The sequence below is a fragment of the Monodelphis domestica genome, chromosome 3 (genome assembly GCF_027887165.1).
Source record: "Monodelphis domestica isolate mMonDom1 chromosome 3, mMonDom1.pri, whole genome shotgun sequence".
Taxonomy (NCBI): domain Eukaryota; kingdom Metazoa; phylum Chordata; class Mammalia; order Didelphimorphia; family Didelphidae; genus Monodelphis; species Monodelphis domestica.
The window spans coordinates 334657847-334678456 of NC_077229.1; positions in this window are offsets into that span (position 1 = coordinate 334657847).

Here is a 20610-nt window from a genome sequence, read left to right on the forward strand (position 1 = left end):
CTCCCCCCAGAGCTCATTACTAGAAAGGCAGAGACTTGGGCACAGCTGCTCTCCTCCCCCTTTCCCCTGTTCCCTTGCCTCTCTACCCAGCAGCCAATGAGAGCTCACAGAGGGTAAAGGGAGAGACTCACAGGTGGCAGAACTGGAGGGGAGCAGAGTGCTCCAACCACTTCCCTCCCTCTTTCCACATGTCTCTCGATCACCTGCCCCTCTGCTTAGCAGCTCAATGGGAGTGCTTTCTCCCTCCCCTGGTGGGGTAAGCAGCATAGCACTTAGTCTAGAGCAGTGATGATGAACCTTTTATAGATGGAGTGCCAGGCCCCACCCCACCCCCAGATGAAGGGCCATGTCCCACCCCCTCCCACCCTCTCCTACCCAGAGGAGGGGGCGGGGCATGGCTCCCAATGGGCTCCTGGATGGAGGGTTGGGTGAAGTGAGGAATGTCACCGGTAAGTATAGAGAGGGGTAGAGGAGTGGCCTAGAGAATATTCTGCTGCCTGTGAGCTACCCATCTCACCCCCTGTGTGCTCCCTTTGGCTGCTGGGCAAAGGGGAGGGGGGATGGAAAAAAATGTCATCAAGCAGGTTTCTGCCTTTCTAATAACTAATTCTAGGGGTGTGCCCACAGAGAGCAATCTGTGTGCCATATTTGGCACCTGTGCCATAGATTCACCATCACTGGTCTGGGTGTGGGTGAGATGGGGGCAGGGCCTGGCACTCTATTTCTAAAAGGTTCCTCACCACTGCAGTAGAAACTTAATAAGTGTTTAATTAAATCAGAATTTGAATACAGACTTTTCAGAAATTATTGTCAGAGGTATGGAGATTTGTGGCTGGAAGGTACCTGTGAGATCATCTAGTTAATTCAACCCCTTCATTTTACAGATGAGGAGACTTGCTTAGAGAAGTTGTGACTTGCTCAGGGTCACACAGTTAAGAACCTGCAAAGCCTGCATTTTAGCTGACTCCTCTGACTGGAGTTCAACCTTTTCCATTGTCCCTTGATGATGATACATGACAGATCTCTGAGAGGCAGAGCTAACTGAAATGACTGAAAGTCAGTGACAGTTTTTTTCCAAAAGGGGCACCACTTCCATGTTGACTTTGTTGATATGAAACACGTCTCAGCACCTCTTTTAGTCTTGGATTTTCTCTTTTACAGTAATGTACTGAATTTCCAGCAAGTGCACCACCAGGTGAGCCCACCAGAGGTCAGTGTTTGATAAGGGTTAAGTTCCTGAAAATGAGGCATTCATAGAAATCCTGGCATTGTTTTAGCGAAAATAAACCCAGAAAAGCCTTGCTTTCCTTCCACTGCTGCAGCAAAAATGCTAACTTGAGAAGGCATCCAAGGTTATAAAATATCTACAGTGTAACTGGAAGGAGGGAGGATGTGCACTATAAGTAACAGACAAGTTCTGCATGTTTATTAAGAAGGTGTCTCCTCCCCCTCTTCTCTCTCTCTCTCTCTCTCTCTCTCTCTCTCTCTCTCTCTCTCTGTCTGTCTGTCTCTGACTCTGTCTCTCTGTCTCTGTCTCTGTCTCTCCCCCTCTCTCCTCTCCCTCACTTTCTCTGTCTGTCTCTCCCTCTCCCATATACCCTTCCTCTCCCTCCTTTCTTTCTTTCTTTCTTTCTTTCTTTCTTTCTTTCTTTCTTTCTTTCTTTCTTTCTTTCTTTCTTTCTTTCTTTCTTTCTTTCTTTCTTTCTTTCTTTCTTTCTTTCTTTCTTTCTTCTTCCTTCCTTCCTTCCTTCCTTCCTTCCTTCCTTCCTTCCTTCCTTCCTTCCTTCCTTCCTTCCTTCCTTCCTTCCTTCCTTCCTTCCTTCCTTCCTTCCTTCCTTCCTTCCTTCCTTCCTTCCTTCCTTCCTTCCTTCCTCCCCTCCTTTCTGCTTCCAACTCATCCTTTCTTTCCTTTCTGCTCCTTTCCCCTCTTCTCTCTCCTTTTTCCTGGAAGACCTCAGATTGGAGAGGACCAGGAGGTCCCAATATTGTCCTATTCCTGAAAGTTCACATTCTGTTGTCCCCAGTAGGATCAGATCCATAGTAAGGAAAAGAGTTGGAGCAGTGAAAGTGGAAACAAATCAGCAAAGTGGTGCCATCCTTTTTCCATTCCTCTTTAGTGCTTTGTAGCCAGGAACTGGCTGTTCGTGGTCTGGTCCTAGCCAGAAGGGCCTGAAAGATCAGGGTAACAAGGTGAGAGGACTATAGCTCTCAAACTGAAGGGGGTGACAACATATAACCCCAAAGTGGGGTGAGACATTTCTATAACCCCATTGAATGATAATTTGGCACAGTTTTGGGCCATACCTAGGAATTTCTGTAGTTCTGTCAAATTCTCTGCTCTCAGTGGATACTAGGATCAGCACTTGGCTTGTGCTACTTTTGAAGCACAGTTTGGACCTTACTTTATGCACCTTATATATTTCTGAAAAGCTAAGCTCTAAATGAAACTTCATAACATCCCTCTCCCTTGAGGCAGCTAGGTGGTCCAGTGGACAAAACATTGAGCCTAGAGTCAGGAAGACCAGAGTTCAAATCCAGCCTCAGATACTTCCTAACTTTGCAACCCTGGGCAAAGTCACTTAATCCTTGGTTGCTTCAGTTCCCTCATCTGTAAAATGGGGATAACAATAGTTCCTGCTTCCCAGGGTTGTTGTGAGGATAAAATGAGATACTATTTGTAAAGCATTTAGCATAGTGCCTGGAACATAGAAGGTATTTAATAAATACTTAGTTCCATTGTACACAGTAACTGAAATATTGTGGGATGATTAAATGTGATTGACTTTGCTACTAAAGCATTGCAATGATCCAGGACAATCCTGAGGGACTTATGAGAAAGAAGACTATCCATAGCTAGAGAAAGAACTGTGGGAGTAGAAATGCAGAGGAAGACATATGATTTATCATATGTTTACATGGGCATGTGATTTGGGGTTTTGGTTTTATAAGATTTCTCTATTACAAAAATGAATAATATGGAAATAGGTTTTGAGTGATAAAATGTGTATAGCCCAGTAAAATTGCTTGTCACCTCTGGCAGGGGGGAAGGAAAGAAAATGAATCATGTAAACATGGTGGTGATAGTGGTGGTGGGCAGCTGAGTAGCTCAGTGGATTGAGAGCCAGGCCCAGAGACAGGAGTTCCCAGTTTCAAATCTGGCTTCAGACACTTCCCAGCTGTGTGACCCTGGGCAAGTCACTTAACCCCTACTGCCTAGCCCTTACTGCTCTTCTGCTTTAGAACCAATATATAGTACTGATTCTAAGGTGGAAGGTAAGGTTTTAAAACAAAAAAAAGAAATCATGTAACCATGGAGGAAAAAAAAGAACTTGAGCTCTTTGAGGACAGGGTTCATGTTTTTGCTTTTCTTTTTATTCCCAGCATTTAATATAGTGAATTGTATACTTGATAAATTAAAATTAATAAACTAATAAATAATAAAGTCTTAAGAAAACTAAAAACTTAATTTCTTCTTGTAGGAGAATACAAACTCCTGAATGATATTATATTATTAAAAAAACAACAAAAACTTTGAACCATCAAGGCTTTGCACATAGTATTTATTTTTGTTGAACTGATATGTGTTTTTTTGAATTACATGATAATTTTAGAAAAATCTAGGACTCTGAGACTCTTTGGCTTACATTTAAGGTCTTTCAAAATCTGACTTTAGCATATCTTTCCAACCATGTAGCTTATTTTTTTTCCCAACTCCCCTCAATGGGGGAGAAACAGGAATTTATTACCTTGATGTTACAGTTGAGCAAATTGAGTCAGACAAAAGTTCTAAAGAACCTAAGGTAGGATTTGAACTCAGTTCTTTATGACTCCAAGTCCAGCAGCATTCTATACCCTGCACCACAGAATTGCCTGTTTTATAGAAGGGATTCTTCCACAGGAACAAGTTTAGACAAATGAAAGAAGCCTCTGAGCTTCCTTCTAAATGTGAGGATCTAAAGTTTTGTGACTAAATAAGAAGCTATTTCAAGGGTTCTCTTGGGCAACAGCTCCCCTCCAAAAGTCACATACACAGCTATTTTCTCTCAAGGGGATAGTAGTAGCAACTATTTTTCAGTGTCATCAGGACTAAATGAGACGTTGTATAAAACATTTTGCAAACCTTAAAGCATGTTGTTGTTATGGTTTATCTCACTTTTCTCCTCTTTAAAAACATTTCTTTAAACTCTTACCTTCTATCTTAGAATCAGTATTGTATACTGGTTCCTTCATCTCCTGAGGTTCTATTTGTGGCTATAATTTATTCCTTTTTGTGTGTGTGAATCTCTTGAATATCTCATTCTTTCATAGTGTGTATTGCCATCTTCTGTTTACTCATATCACCAAATTTAGTTCTCATTTGGGGACTTTGTGCCAGGACCAGGTTCTACCCGTTCCAATTTTCTTGGCTGGGATGGACAAATCCAATTTGGTACTAACCTTCATTCCCTGGCCAGTCACTGCTTTCTGTCTCCCCTGGGGCTTCTGTGCTCAGAGTGCTGGCATGTTTTAGGACCCTCAGATCATCTGGGTTCAGTACAACTTGGGGGGTCCTTTGGAGTATCCTACATCAGATTACTGAAGTCTTTTGACCCCACTTTGTATTACAGGTATCCAGCTGTTCCTATTGTCAGAGCACTATGGGTTTCTGAGCCCCCTATGGCTTCTCTATCTCTATTCTGGCCTTCTGCTTCCTGGTACAGAGGATGGTAGGCTTCTGGTACCCCTAGAGCATCTCTGGTCTGTGTGTTGGCAGACCTCTGACTTGTTTACCTTTGTTCATGCTGGCTTCTTTGGTGGAGGCTGTCCTTTTGTACAGTTATTGGCTTGATGGAAATGCATGCTGGAGTTTCTCTTTGAATTTTTTGGTTGTTATTTGGTCTGGTTTTATTTTTAGATATTTGCTGCAGTACATGTTTAAGGGATGGGCTCTATTGTGACCTTTCAACTTAACTAAAAGTGAGTGATAACATCTTGAAGCCCCATTTTCCTCTTCTGTAAAATGGGGATGATAAATAGTATCTATAATGCTTAACTCATAAGCTTAAAAATGTATATAGTGTGTTATATAAATGTCAACTATTATTATTGCAAGATATGAGAGGTATACAATTTTATTCAGTATAGTTCAGAAGAGGGAATGATGACTTTGATTTAGGAGAGTATCAGGGAAGGCCTTGTAGAGGAGGTGGCAATTGAGATGAGCCTTGTAGGATGGGCAGAATTTTGACAGCCAGAGAAACAAGAGCATATTGCAGGCATAAGGGACAATGTAAGAAATGATGCAGAAAGTTAGGATTAAGTGTGGACTGTGGCAACACCGAATAGCATATTTTGGTTGCAGCATCAAGATCAAGAAGAACTTTTCTATGAGGGACAGTTGGAAGATTTGGTTGGGGCCAAGTTGTGGAGGGACTTGAAGAACAAATATAGCCTGCTCTGCCATAGCCTCAGTATTTATAACAGATATTTTCCTTCACTTGAGAATATCTCATCTGAACATTGCTGGTTTATCTTGCCAGATGGCTGTCTAAGTAAATGAACCAAAACAAAACATACCAGAGTTATGGTCTCATTGCAGTCAAAAATAATGTTGCTATTATTAAAAGTAAACAATTTCATGCTAGCATGTTGGAACTTGCAAAGTCAGGGCTATCTATGATGAAACTAGCTGGGAAATGAGATTGGATTCTAATGGTTACTAAATGTTGATTTGGGTGAAGAGTTTATTATAATGTAAGAAGAGATACTGGGGTAACAACAGCAACATCTAACTCTACTACATGTTTGCTTTTTTCAGTGACTAATCAGAGTATAACTGTCAGACATGCAAATTCACATTTATTGCTAAAATCTTCTTTTCCTTCCTTCCTTCCTTCCTTCCTTCCTTCCTTCCTTCCTTCCTTCCTTCCTTCCTTCCTTCCTTCCTTCCTTCCTTCCTTCTTTCCTTTTTCTCCTTTCTTCTTTCCCTCCCTCTCTTCCTTTATCCCTCTCTTCCTCCCTTTCCCCAATCCCTAAGAATTAGAGGAGCTGCTGGTTTATTCTGGTAACCCAATTCTTACATCGAGCTTGAAGGCCAATTTTCACAGCAAATATTCGAATAGTGGCACTGAATTGGTATCCTTCAGAAAATCAATGTGTGGTCTCTTGAGGATAATTTTAGACTATAGTAGTAAAAGAATAAATGAATTTCATGGACAACCAGACCTTAATGTTGCAGTAAGCAATAATATTTTTAAAGGCACTTAGCACAGTGCCTGTCACATAGTTGGTGCTTAATAAATGCTTACTCCTTCTCTATTCCCCAGTAGAATTTTGTGCAATGCTAAATCTTTTTTATTGTATTCAACATGGCTTATTTCTAAATAAAATCTGTTTGTATGGTCAACTACATGTAAAGAATTGCATTTCTTTGATGCTTCGAAAGGCCTGTCATTCATTTATGCCATCACACCTTGATTGAGCATTCCCACTGATCCTTGATCTGAGTGGAAAGGGAAGGTTAATGGGATTGCTTCCCCCAGTATGCCAGTACAGTCCAATTATACTCTAAACTTACTTATATTTCCTTCGCCAAAAGAGATTCACTGAGTATAGCATAGGTACACAAAGTAAGCGTTTTAGAAATGTGGGTTGAATTTTTTAAGTGGAATGATCAAAGGATATGCATATGTCATTCAAGCAGAAGCCCTGAGTTTGAATATATCAAGTCTTTTATGCTGTCATTCTGTAATTTTGGTAGTGTCACTTCATCTTTAGGCTTCAACCTTCTCATTTATAAAACAAGATTTTGATTTAATTTTTAAAAATCTCTCCACAATTATAGTAATGCTTCCCCCATTTACATATAAAAACAAATTTTGGCATTTATTTTCTGACATTTAGAGTTCCACTTTCTCTCCTTCCCTCCTTTTCCTCCCTCCCTGAGATAGTAAACAATTTGCTATTGGCTATACATATGTTATCATGTAAAACATATTTCCATCTGTAATAGATAGATATTCTTAGAGTGTATATTGATTGATATCCTATATGACTAATGGATCAAGGTTTGCCTACCCTTCCTCCCTATATCTCCCATTTCCTCCCCTCTTCAGGAGCCTTTCAGTTTCCTCCTCCCCCCTTTCTTCTGTTTCACTCAGTGTGAACTATGATGCTTTAGAGAAAATACACTTTTCTCTTCTTTAACTCAAGTAAGGGTTTATTTGGGGAAGACAAGACAAAGATGAAGGGTAAAGTAAGAGGGATGGGGTTTTCCCTATTATCTACAGGGAGCCTTGGTTTGGAGGATATTGGGAGAGTATTGGCAGTTCTGTCACAACTGTGAAACAATGTCAATCAGAGAAATGTTAGGACAACTGTCTTCTTTCTTCTTTTTCCAACCAGCCAGGTAACCTCCAACTTGATTAATTCAAGTCCAGAGACACAATTAGCATCTTTACCACCATCAGTCACACCAGCCAAAACCTCAGCTTCTTCTCCACACTGTCAGAAGCCAAAATCCCAGTCCAGCCCAGTCCAGCCATTGGCTTATCGCCAACTGTTTTTCCTGGTAACATTCCAAAATGGAATGTTCCTTTTGACTGACAGATGATCCATCCTCAGCTTTTTCTGTCCTTTCCATGCCTGCCTCTTCAATACATATTCATAATGTTGTGGAAGAAGACAAAAAATGAAGAAAATAAAATGAAGAATGGTCTACTTTGATTGGAATTCAGACTCCTTCAGTTCGTTTCCTAGAGGAGGATAGCATTGTTAATCATAATCCCTTTGGGGTTGTCTTGGATCATTGTATTGCTGAGAATAGCTAGGTCATTCACAGTTGTTTATTGTACATTATTGCTGTTTTGGTATATAATGTCCTTGTAGTTCTATTCACTTCACTCTACCTCAGTTCTGTATAACTTTCATAAAATCCAATATTAAGAAAAAATGTTTGAGAAAACATTTCAGGAAATGAATCTTGATAACTCCTTGAATCAAGAAAATGAACTGTTTTGAGAAAGTGCCATAAAGAAACCTCCACTGGCCTGGCCAATCATAACTACCATATTGCCTAGCACTCCCCAGAGGGGCAGTGTCTGTGGGATTCACACCTCTCATCCTCTGAAGGTGTAAACTCTTATCAAAAGGATTCCCAAATTCCTGACTGAGTTTCTGAGGGTGTGAACTCTTTAAGTAAGTGACTTGTGAATTCTCTTACTTCATGCCTAGCAAAGTGTTAAGTAGGGGTGTTTTCAGTTTTGGGTTGATTAAATTAAAAGTTGCTGATTGATAGACAAAGAGAGTTTGATTCACACTTCACAGTTCACATAGGTCTTTCTAGGTTTTTCTAAAATCATCCTGCTCATCATTTCATATAGCATATATTTTGAGGGAGTTGAGAGAATTTTATTTTCACCCTAATTATTTTCAACAGTATGATGGTCCAAGACTTATGATGAAAAATGCCATCTACCTCCAGGGAAAGAACTGATGGAGTCTGAATGCAGACCATAACTTACTCTATTTTCTTACCTCCCTCCCTCCCTCCTATAGGGAATGAAAGAGAATTAATAGAATTATAAGAGAATTAAAGAGAAATAAATAGAATTAAAAGAAAGAATAACTTCTCAGAGTGGATATTAATCCTGCTCCTCCCAACACAAATGAAAATCTGCTTAGGTTTGCACAATAAGACCTTGAGGACATCTTGTTATTGCCATAGGCCCAGTGAGTTGGGAGACCCCTTATTTTACTTCAAGGACCCCAAGAGTCTAGCTATCTCCTCAGGTCCCCAAACTTTTTACACAGGGGGTCAGTTCACTGTCCCTCAGACTGTTGGCAGGCTGGATTATTAAAAAAAGAACAAAAACAACTATGAACAAATCTGTATACCGATGTCTGGGATAGCGGAGACTGCAGCACCACTATACCAGGCAGCAGTATACACAGTGAGGAATCCCTTTCCCCAGATCACCACTCACCATGCTGACGTCTTCCATTGAGCAGCCACATAATCCTTTCCTTCACACCTTGTTCTCGTTCAGTTACTCTCAGAACAAGGTGCCACACAAAGGACTATGTCACCGAAAGTATTACTGTACATGAGCAACATCACGCTTTGTGGTGCTGCCACATATAGTGCTTCTCTCACTGACCACCAAGGAAAGAGGTGCCCCTTCTGGAAGTGCAGTGAGGGCTGGATAAATGGCCTCAGGGGGCTGCATGTGGCCTGCAGGCTGTAATTTGGGGACCCCTGCTTTAGAAGCTAAGGGAGACACTCCCAAAGACATGGCTACCTCCCCATAACCTCATCTCTCCCACATAGGGGCTCATGATGAGCTCATGCTATGTATCTTGCTGTTTTCTGATTGGGGGTAGACTTTGCACCTAGTTTTTAAGTCCTAGTCCTGAGACAATAGGTGTTGGAGAGAGGAGGGAGGGGGTCTGGTGTCAGGAACCTATATAATGTTTGTTTCTGCACCTAGGCTTTGCATTTGCTGAATTGCGGCATTTGCTTTTTCTCATGAGGAAGAATAAAGGCTGTTTTTCCTATTCTCACTTTCTGACTGCAGGTTTTTAATTTGAGCAGGTGGTTGTTTTTATCCCATTTGCTTGTGCTTGCTCTCTTTCTCTTTCTCTCTCTCTCTCCCTCCCTCCCTCCTCCTTTCTTTCTGTCTGTCTCTCCCTCACTCCCTCCCTTTTTCTTCTTGTTCCCATTCTTCTTCTCTCTTCCACAAAATGATTAATATGGAAAAATATTTTACATGTATAATGTGTCAGATTGCTTGCCTTCTCAGGAAGGGGGGAGAGGTGGGAATGAGTGAAGGAGGGAGGCAGGGAAGGAGAGAATTTGGAACTCAAGATTGAAAAAATAAATGTCAAAAATTGTTTTTACATGTAATTGTGGAATAGAAAATATTATTCAAAAATACATGGAATTATGAAGAGCGAAATAAGCAGAACCAGGAGAACATTATATATAGCAAGCAGAAATATTATGTGAAACATTTATGTTTGCCTCTAGTGAAAGAACTGATAAATAGAAATATGTGAGACATAGTTATCTTTTTGCCAAACGGTGCTTTCTCAAATGAAGGGGAGGAAAGGGAGAGAGGGAGTTAACTGAATATTTAAGTGTAACAAACAAACAAATAAACTTTTTGGGGGGGAAAAAGGAAAAAAAGAACATGTATTTAGTACCAACAGTACTAATAAAGCTTTACCCAGTTCAAATTCACAACTATTATTAGGTTACTTTAAAGTATGCTAGGCTAAATATTATAGGCCACTGCTTTCAAAATGTAGATTCTAGGTGGAAGAATGATTTATGGACTAGCAGAAAAGCTCTAAGGAATCTCTCTGAAGGACTGGAGAGTCCTGACAAAACAAAAAGAGTTAATACAATGATTCTCCATTTGCATCTGTAATTTTTCTACCATAATTACACCAGTCCTTTAATAAGGAAATGTAGAATCCAAGAGAATCAAAGAAGAATTCCGTTTTCTACCAATACTTTCTTTTTTTTTTTAGCCCTTACCTTCCGTCTTGGAGTCAATACTGTGTATTGGCTCTAAGGCAGAAGAGTGGTAAAGGCTAGGCAATGGGGGGCAAATGACTTGCCCAGGGTCACAATTCCCTTCTCTTGACTTCCTTCCTCTGCTTATTTTAATGAAACTAGAAACCCTTTCTTTTCATTATTTAAAAACTTCCTTTTACATGCTCAGTTCCTAAAGTCTATATTTTAGCTCTTCCAGACTATCTTCAGTCTGAGATGTATCTTTCCTTTGTAATTTTAGCATGTATTGTTCTTAAACAGCCAAAAGCTTACTAAAATGTTTGCTTCCCCATCTGTATAGTTCATTTCAACTTGGGAAACCTTTCCCACTAATTTACCTATCACAGTTATATTCTGTAGCTGGATTAGTTACAATTCAGGTGTCTTCTAGGAGATAAAAGCACTCCCAACTTCTCTCATTCTCCCAGAATGGAACAGAAACTGGCACTGTCTATTCCTAGCTGAATATATTGAAGAAGCCAGTGGGACAAACCCTTCAAAAAGCCATTTAGGTGTTCTGAGTAATTACAAAATCTTTAGGAGGCTTAAAGTAGCCCAGACATCTGGTGAAGCACAATATGAGAGAATCAGAGATCTCCCAGTCAAATTAATAGCTTACACAGGGGAATTTGGGGATGGGGCAAAGAGGTGTTAACATAATTCACAAATTTTAGTTTTAAGATCTAATTAAAATAGAATGTACAAACTCTGTATTTTTATAAGCAAGAAGAAAAAACATTCTTGAGCTACTGTTTTTCTGAGCTAAAGTAAAATTTCGTTCTTCACTCAGCTAAAATTGGTGGATAAGAGGGAATGAAGAAAAGACCTGGAGAGAAGTTGGGGAAAAGAAAATTTATCTTTGAGATCCACAGTCCTTACTTTACCCTGTCATTTCATGCATTAATTATCTTTCCAGTGCTATTTTCTTTTTCATCTCTGGGGGCCTGTTTTTTCTTTCTATAAATTTATGAAATGGGGTTTTGTCATTGTTCTCCCTGACTCAGTCATTCTTTTAGGGGAAACTTTTGCTGAGCTGTTTTTGCCCATTGGTTGTTCTTGTCTAAAAAAAACAAACTCATACATCTGACTTTGGGGGGTGTGTGTGTGTGTATGAGTAGGGAGGTGGGAGGGAGTGTCCTTCTATAACTATAGCCTTCTCCTCTACTGATACTTGATCACAAGTTTTATTGTGGGTGGGAGATTATTACTTAATGCCATTTGAGACTAAGTGGTATGCCCTACAAGAGGTAGCTAGGTGACTCAGTGGATGGAGAGTCAGGCCTAGAGATGGGAGGTCCTGGTTCAAATCTGGCCTCTGATACTTCCTCGCTGTGTGTCCAGGGGCAAATCACTTAACCCCCATTGCCTAGCCATTGCTGCTCTTCTGTCTTGGAACCAACACTAAGTACTGATTCTAAGACCGAAGATAAGGATAAAACAAACAAACAAAAAATTAAAGGTACAAGACAAAAACCCCCCACCATGGATGAGTGGAGAATACATAGAAAACTCCTTTAGCTTCTAGGAATGATTTCACAGAGCTCTTTTTATTCAAAAGGAGGTAGGGCTATTAATAAATTGTTACTGTTAAAAAAATAATGAAGCAAAAGACCCAGACTATGTTGCTATTTGCATTTTGTAAAAATTAAAAATTAGTGTCAAATAATAAAAATATTATATTTTAAGGAATTTATTAATGATCATTAGAAATCAAGGAATAAAGAGGATACAAAACAAAGACCACATGCCCATGGCTGATTAGCCCATTTAAAATCCCCATGCTTAGCTTACCACCACCACCATACTGGCTGCAAGCCCAAGAAAGAGATGGGAGAGGACCTCCCACTCGCTAATATCCTCTGTCTACAGGAAGTACAGAATGACAGGAAGTCGGTGGGCTCCTGGGAAATATAGTTCTTTTTTTAGAGTAACAGATTTTCAATTACACAATAAGGAATTCTCCCATCTTACTAATGGCATTCCTACTATCAATAAGGAAAACTTCCAGGTGAGGCAAAGGGTATTTTTCTCCATCTTCTATCTATGTTGAATTTATAGCATTTGGGGATACATCAAACAAAGATCACAGGTAACCAGATACAAACTTGTAGTTCTTTTTCTTAGGGTAACAGATTTTCAATTATACATATAATTTCAATTATACAAGTTAGGTCATCAGATATTGCCTGTCATGCATATACCTTTACATATCCTGCTACCCCCAAAATAAATATAAATATGCTTTACAATTTCACATTTCCACAAGGACTTTGCAGGCAAGATTACCAGGTCTAGGCCCCTCAATCCTGGGAACCAGGAAAGTACCCAGAATGATCACTGAGTCTCAATGACTAGGAAATATAGAATTCTTTCAATTCCATCAAAATATGGAGAGCAGCCACATTAAGGATTAACTCCAGGTCCAAACTGGTGGGAAGACAAGATTCTTCTGTCCTTCAAGCTCCCATAAATACCTAACTGTCCTGCTTTTTTTAGGACACTCCTTCCCCAACCTCCACCTCCTGCCAAATTTTAGAGTTTTCCTTGAAGGCTAAGCACCTAATTACCTTCAAGGGTATATCTCCCAATCTAATTTGGAGAGCTCTTCCTTGAGATCCCTTCAAGGGATAGTCCAGGAATTATGCCTGGGGTTTAAATATTGCCAATTATTTTTAATCTTACAGGTTACAACTTCCTAACATGAATTAAGAGCAAAATTATTCACTAAATATAGAGAAAGAGGCACTTCCTGGCAAAGACTTAATTTTACTCTTACAAAAGTAAAATAAAAGGAAAAATAGACACTGTTACCTTAAAATTTAGACTAGGGTACCAAGTGGAAGTAAAAAGAGTATGGGAAAAGTACCATACTTACCTCTTAGTTAGAAATATTAGTTCCTTAAAAAAGAAAAAAAAAGAAATATTTGTTCCTCAGCAGAATGTCATGAAGTTGCCTTTATGGCTGGAGTTATAGAATACCTCCAACCCTATAGGCTATGAAAATGCTGTTAACTGAGAAAAAAACACAGAACTATTAAATGGTCAGAAAAACCATTCTTTAATTAAGGAAAGGGGTACAGTGCTAAATTAGACCTCCATCCGGAGCGACACACCACGTGCCTATGCAGAGTCCAAGGATTGAACTCTGGTTGCTCTGGTCTCTGACCCCTGGGAACGCCAATCCGATAGATCTGACAATTCCAAAATGCCATTAAAGTTGGGAAGCTTAAATACCTTTCTAGGGGAACATGGGGACTGAGGATGAGAGGGACAGTTGATTGACTTTACAATGGTAAGAAAAGAAAATGAGAAGCTCCAGACAGGAATATTAGTGAGCGGCAGCTGCTTTACCATGGACACAAAAGGGGAAGATCAGGCCAAGGGCTGGACTATCTTGGATACTTAACACTTGATGAGATTAGCCATCCCCATTTAAACTCCTTTAAAGTCTATTGTTAGTCTGAGACTAGTGAAGTTGAATTTTCCCTCAGGGAGGAACTTTCATGTGACAAGGTCAAATCTGGGGCTTTCACCTGTAAACTAAGTAGATTGGGGGTCATTAAATCTTTCTAGGCTACAAGTTTGGGGGCTTCTAGATCCCACGTTGACAATGCCAAATGGTGTGTACTTCACTACCCCCACTTTTTTGGGGGTGGGTGGAGGGCCTTCCTTGAGGGCATATAAAACCTAATTATGAAAATTCTTTGAAAGGGATTGTTTCCTAATCCTATTTGGTATATGTTTCAAACATAAATAATACAACAAGAAGAGACATAGACACAATGATATGGCACTCCTAAGGAATTATTACCTTTTCCCCCAATCCCCCAATATAAGTGGGAGCTCAAATGTCCAATTTGAAATGAAGACTCAAAGCATACAAAATTATTGATTCATACCTTTTCTTTCCTGGATCTGACTGTGATGGATACGGAGAGAGCTGATTCACAACCAAAGGTTCCCTCAACCAGAAAGTTCTCCTTTTGGGGACAATTTGTTCTTCTTGGGTCCAATAGATGAGGGGGAGATTTCTGATAAGGATCTGGGATGTGGAGATCTTCCCATTCTACCATTACCACCCAAACTGAAGCACCCACAATTTTAACCAATAAATAAATTGAGAACATTTCTGCAAGTACACACACACACACACATTTATTAACAATGGATGAGTCAGTAGTGTGACTCCATTTGCACCAAAAGATGATGAGCAAGGATGAGCTTTTATCCAGGAAAGACCCAATTTGTATTTCCCCTGACAGACCCAATTGGTGGATATTTTAATGAGGGAAGGACTACTCCTCATGAGGGTGGATCTTTACAGCTTCACTAAGTTAGGGGGAAATGGCGATGGAGCCCTCTCTAGAACTTAAGAAATAGAAGGATAGCTTATGTAATGGAGGGGGAAAAGGGATGGAGTCCCCCACCACTGAATTCAGGACCAGAGTGTGGCAGAGATGAAATGGAGCTAAAGGGTGGAGAGAGAGGATAGATAGGATTATTGACTACTTTTCTTCAGAGGCAGGGCTGAAGTAAATCCAGAACTAAACAGCTTCTTCCTTGGGGAGGAAATACAGTTCTCTTCCCTAAAGCTTCTGGTCCTTCCCCCTGAATATTATGAGCAGGCACTTGATCTATAAAAAAAGCTATTTATTTGAGGAAGACACACAGGGTAAGGTGAGATTGAGGGATGAGGTATTGGGAAAATGGGAAATAGGAAGTCCCTAAAGCCTAACAATTGAACCCCTTCTCCCCAAATCCTGCAGACTCAGGCTGTGCCTGCCTGACCCTCTGGGGTCAATTGTGAAAGCTGTCTTGACTTCTAACTGTCTTAGTTATAATATGAAGGTCAAGAGCTACTTTGGAGGGATGGAGAGAAAATCTCCCTGGGGTGGATAGCTTTATATCAAAAGTTCTATCCACTCCTGTTGTCTGCCACTGGATTCAGGGGGTCTAGATTCACAGAAGGATGACCAGGGCTCAGAGGTGCTTTCAGAGCAACCTTTCCGAAGGGCTTCCCAAAGAGAAGTGAGTAACTGGATCTTCTCAGTTCTCCTCTGTTCTTTCTCTGGAATTCTCTGTTCCTCTTGCCCTTCCTGCCTCTGGCAGATTACATCCAAGTTGCCTCTTTTACATTGGTCTATGAACTCCACTTCCTCTAGTAATCTTTGATTAGAAAAACAAAAGCTATCCCAATTAGGTTTTCATTGGCTAACTTTCCTATATTTTAGAATAGGCCGCCCCAAGTCTCCATAAGGGGAAAAAGGTCAAATTGAGGCCTAAAGAGCCTGGGGAAGGCTGGGTTTGTTTACGGGATAAACAGAGTAAAGGTCCCTACAAGCTAGGTTCCTGGAGGGACAGGGAGTATTTACCTTACTCATTTACGCCCTGGAGGAACTGTCTGACATTCAGAGGTGGAGTCAGAGGAAATGGATGGATTCCCATAGAAATATCCATAATAAATAATACAACCCAACATTCCTTTTCCTGACCAGCAAAACACGACTAGCTGTATAGACTTGCAGGCCAGGAGCTCTTTCAATGTTGAGCACAGGAACAATTCCCGTGCTACAGCTACAAACCCCCAAATAATTGGGACAGTTTAAAGAATAACTCAAGCATTATTGCAGATCAAATGATTGCTCATAATAACCTGGATATGACATCGGGCCACAAAGACTTAATATTATTTTTAGTAGATGTTGCCATGGTGGATACTTACTGGATATGCAGGGGCTGGCCAGAGAGAGGGGAGGGGGGCTGGGTCATGCTGGGGGGTGGGGAGGGCGCCCTGGAGGGTTCCGGGCTTTCCCTGGTGTTTCCTGCCAGAGGGTGGGGTGGGGGTGGGGATGAACACCAGGTTCTCCCATAGGCTCTGGATCTTCTCTCTCCTTCAGTGCTTGTGGGAGTGAGGGGGAGGGGGGCAGCTCCTTCTCCCTCTGTGGGGACTCCCAACCACTCCCCTTCTCCCCCCAGGATTCTTAACTGTAGTTTCCAAACTACATGGGGTGGGGTAGACGCATTTAATATTTCAAGATGTAGCAGAAGAAATCAAAATCCCTGGAGGACAGAATTCTAATTTCCATCATGCCTTCTCTCCCTAGGAGAGTTGTTTTCAGTTATCCTAATGACGATAAGCTTATACCCTAGTTCATGTGTCTAATTTAAAAATGAAGAACGGACTGAGGCAATTCTCCGGTAAGATATCCCTTTATCCACTCCAGTTATTTACCCTCATTATTCTCTCCAAGCTGCCCACTCTCTCTCCCCTTGGGCCCATGAGATTCTTCTAAGGATCTTGTCCTATCTGTGATCCCGTACATGACGACTGATGGCTTTTAGGCCCAAGTTTAATGGCCACACAAATGAATTTATCTGACAAGATGTTTCTTTTACTGCAATTGTAACAAAAAGAAACCTGGGATGGGATGTGGAAACAGATTAAGTAAATAATTCCAGATTGTATCAAGTGACTTGTCTAAGGTAAAACATGTTTAGTTATTAACCATGTTCAAATGAACTAGTTGTTACATTCACATACATTCATCCTCCTTAAACATGAAGACATATTTAAGGTAACTCATGTAATTTGCTTGCTTTTCCTAGTATATATATTTTGTTTACAAATTTATTTTAAGGATCTAACTTTACACTTGAATATAGAATTTATGCATATTTATATATAATATATTATATGATTATTATATAAAATGTATAATTACTGACTGGCATATGACAACCCCAAGTACTCATTTACTTAATTGTTTAGCATATCGAAAGGCATATAAGTCTAGGCTTCCTGCATCTTAGAACAATTTAGATGTGTTCTAGCATTTACCTATTAGATAATGATTTAATATCTTCTATTGATCACTTGCTGGCATTATAGAAATTTGCCATGAAAAGAAAAAAGAGACATGGTAGTAGTAAGGGAAAATGCTAACCTAACTTGATGTCAATTCCAGGCAAGAGTTGTATTGACAGAATGTCACAGCCAGGTTTAGAAATTTTAGCCCGGCAGGAAAAATTCCTTTCAAGAGGAACTATCACACTGGGGAAATCTAATCAGTAGAGTCCTATCTCAGTCCATGCCAAAAGTCACTTTCCCCATTTTTCTCTGAGTCCAAACTCAACCTGTGGTTCATAGATGTCACTCCCAAGGAGCTGCTGGCATTATGGATCACTCACTCAGCAGTATTTCTTGATGATCATGCCTGGAATATCAATTACAGTCTGATAAGATTTGCCTTGAGACAAGTTTCAAAAGTCATAGTTTAGGGCTGGATTTAGTTATTATTCCTCTCATGTGTTTGAGAATAATGCTTGTTGATTGACTTCTTAATTAAGTCCCTAAGACTAGAGCCTGCTAAGACTAGATAGATTCAAGCTGTAACTTCAATCTATTACTCTCTAGGTTTAATTTCATTCCTTCCATAATTGAAAATCATAAATCATAAATCAATAAATGACTATTATGACATAAACTTAGTAAAGGAGTGATAGAGGTACAAGAGGGCATCTCATTCTCTCAGCAACCATGTTCTGGAATTCTCCAGGATATAGAGCCTTATAGCAGCAGTCATTCCAGGTAGAGCAGTAAATCATGGGCTGGGCTAAAAGGCTGGGTCAAAATGCCTCTGGTCACCTTCCCTATTTTATAAAATGAAAGGCTTGCTAAGGCCAGCGTGGCTGGGTGTTGGTGCCACAAAGCACTTTTAAAATCCATAAGATAGCTATACAGGGCACTTGTAGAAGATGAGAGCTTTTGCTACCAACTTAAAATTGGACTTTAATATAGCTAACTTAATTTAGCTGGAACTGACTTCCCTAACATAAGATGATTTATAAACATTCCCAGTCTAGGTAGGTGTGAAACTAGTTTTTTGACTTCTGAATTGTGAAGCTCTCAAGTTTAAACATGAGAGAACATCAGACTATTAAAAGACAAATGAATTCAGTGACCCATTGTGTTCTTATTCTTCCTGATCAATCAGTTGGGATTTTTTTTGGGGGGGGGTGGGAAGCAGGAGGTGTCACTCAGATTTAGACAAGTCCCATGCCTCACTTGCATGGGAATTGTGATCATGTACTTGTGCAAAGTGTCATGTAGTGGTAGTCTCTCGGTGACCGAGAATGACAATTGTCTTTGTGCAGTTTCATCTACGGTGTACCCTCATGTGGCTTTGAAGTCCAAAGGCTGAGGCGCAGAGTTTGTGGCACATGGGACATGGGACTCCAGTTGTTACGGGAAGTGCGGGTGTGGCCTGGTGTTGGCGTTCACGCGCAGCAGCAAGACGTCGACGTTGCTCATCTTCAAAGGTGGTGGTGGCATGGTTAATGTGGGTTCACCAGCTGCTTCTGACAGAGGCAGCGAGTTCTAGTTGCTTTGGTGTAATGCCAGCCCACTTCAAGTTTGACTTTAGCTGATCCTTGTATCTTTTCTTTGGTCAGCCTTGTTTCCTGAGTCTAGCTGACAGTTCACCATAGAATACCTGTCTTGGTATTCTCTGTGGGTCCACGCGAATGACGTGTCCAGACCATTGTAGCTGGGTTTTGAGGACCATGACTTCGATGCTGGTGGAGTTGGCTCTGTCGAGGACTTCCTGGTTGGTGATTCGGTCCTGCCATCAGATCCTCATGATTGACCAGAGGGAGCATTGGTGGAATTGCTCCAGCTGTTTCATGTGCTTCTGGTACAGTGTCCATGTCTCACAACCTTACAGGAGCGAGCTGAGGACCACTGCGTTATACACTTTGAGCTTCGTCGCAGTGCTTACACCTCTGTGTTTGGAGGACTTCGGAGCACAGCCGCCCGAGTGCCTGGCTGGCCTTTTGGATCCTGGCATTAATCTCGTGGTCTAGAGACCCGTTGTTGGCGATGGTGCTTCCCAGGTACTTGAAAGTGTTGATGTTAGAAAGCTGCGTGCCATCGATTATAATGCACGGTTGGTTAGTTGGCCTCCCTGGTGCAGGTTGGAGCAGCACCTCTGTTTTGCTGAGGCTGATAGTGAGACCAAACAGTTTTGTTGCGGTAGAGAACCTGTCCACAATAGTTTGAAGATGATTTTCTTGGTGGGCCATGAGAGCACAGTCATCTGCAAAGAGAGCTTCCAGGATGAGTCTCTCTGTTGTCTTTGTTTTTGCAGTCAGGTGACGAAGGTCAAATAGTGAGCCATCCAGTCGGTATTTGATGTAGACGCCCAGGTCTAGATCCATCACAGCATGTCGTAATATTTGGGTGAAAAATAGGTTGAATAGTACTGGAGCGAGGATACAGCCTTGTTTCATGCCATTGGAGATGTTGAAGCGATCGGAAGTCTCTCTACCAGATAGGACTTCCCCTGTCATGTTGACATGAAAGAGCTCGATCAGTTTGACAAATTTTGCTGGGCAACCGAGCTTGCTGAGGATCACCCACAATGTGTCCCTGTTCACTGTGTTGAACGCCTTTGTCAGGTCTATGAAGACAATGTAGAGACTCAGGTTCTGCTCAAGGCATTTTTCCTGCATTTGCCTCACCGTGAAGACTATGTTGATGGTGCTGCGATCTGGTCGGAAGCCACATTGTCATTCAGGCAGGTTCTGCTCTGAAACAGATGACAGGAGTCTGTTGAGTATAACACAGGTAAGGATCTTTCCAGCAGTGGAGAGTAGTGAGATGCCTCTGTAGTTGCCACAGGCTGCTCGTGAGCCTTTGTTCTTGTACAGCACTACGATGGAGGCATCTCTGAGTTCTGGAGGCATGTCTTCCTCTTCCCATATGCTGGTCAGCACTATGTGGAATGCCTGGAGCACCTTTCCATTTAAGACCTTGTATACCTCGGTTGGGATCCCATCTTTACCAGGTGCCTTGCCTGCACTCATTTATTTAATGGCTTTTTGGACTTCCTCTATTGAAGGAGGGACGTCAAGTTGTTCAATGGTGCAGTTTGGGGGGATCTGGTCAAGGACGCTTTGGTCGACTGAAGAGGGTCGGTTGAGAAGCTGACTGAAGTGTTCTTTCCACCTGTTGCTGATGCCTTTTTTATCTTTTATGAGAGTGTCACCGTCAGAGGATAGCAAGGGAGTGGTGG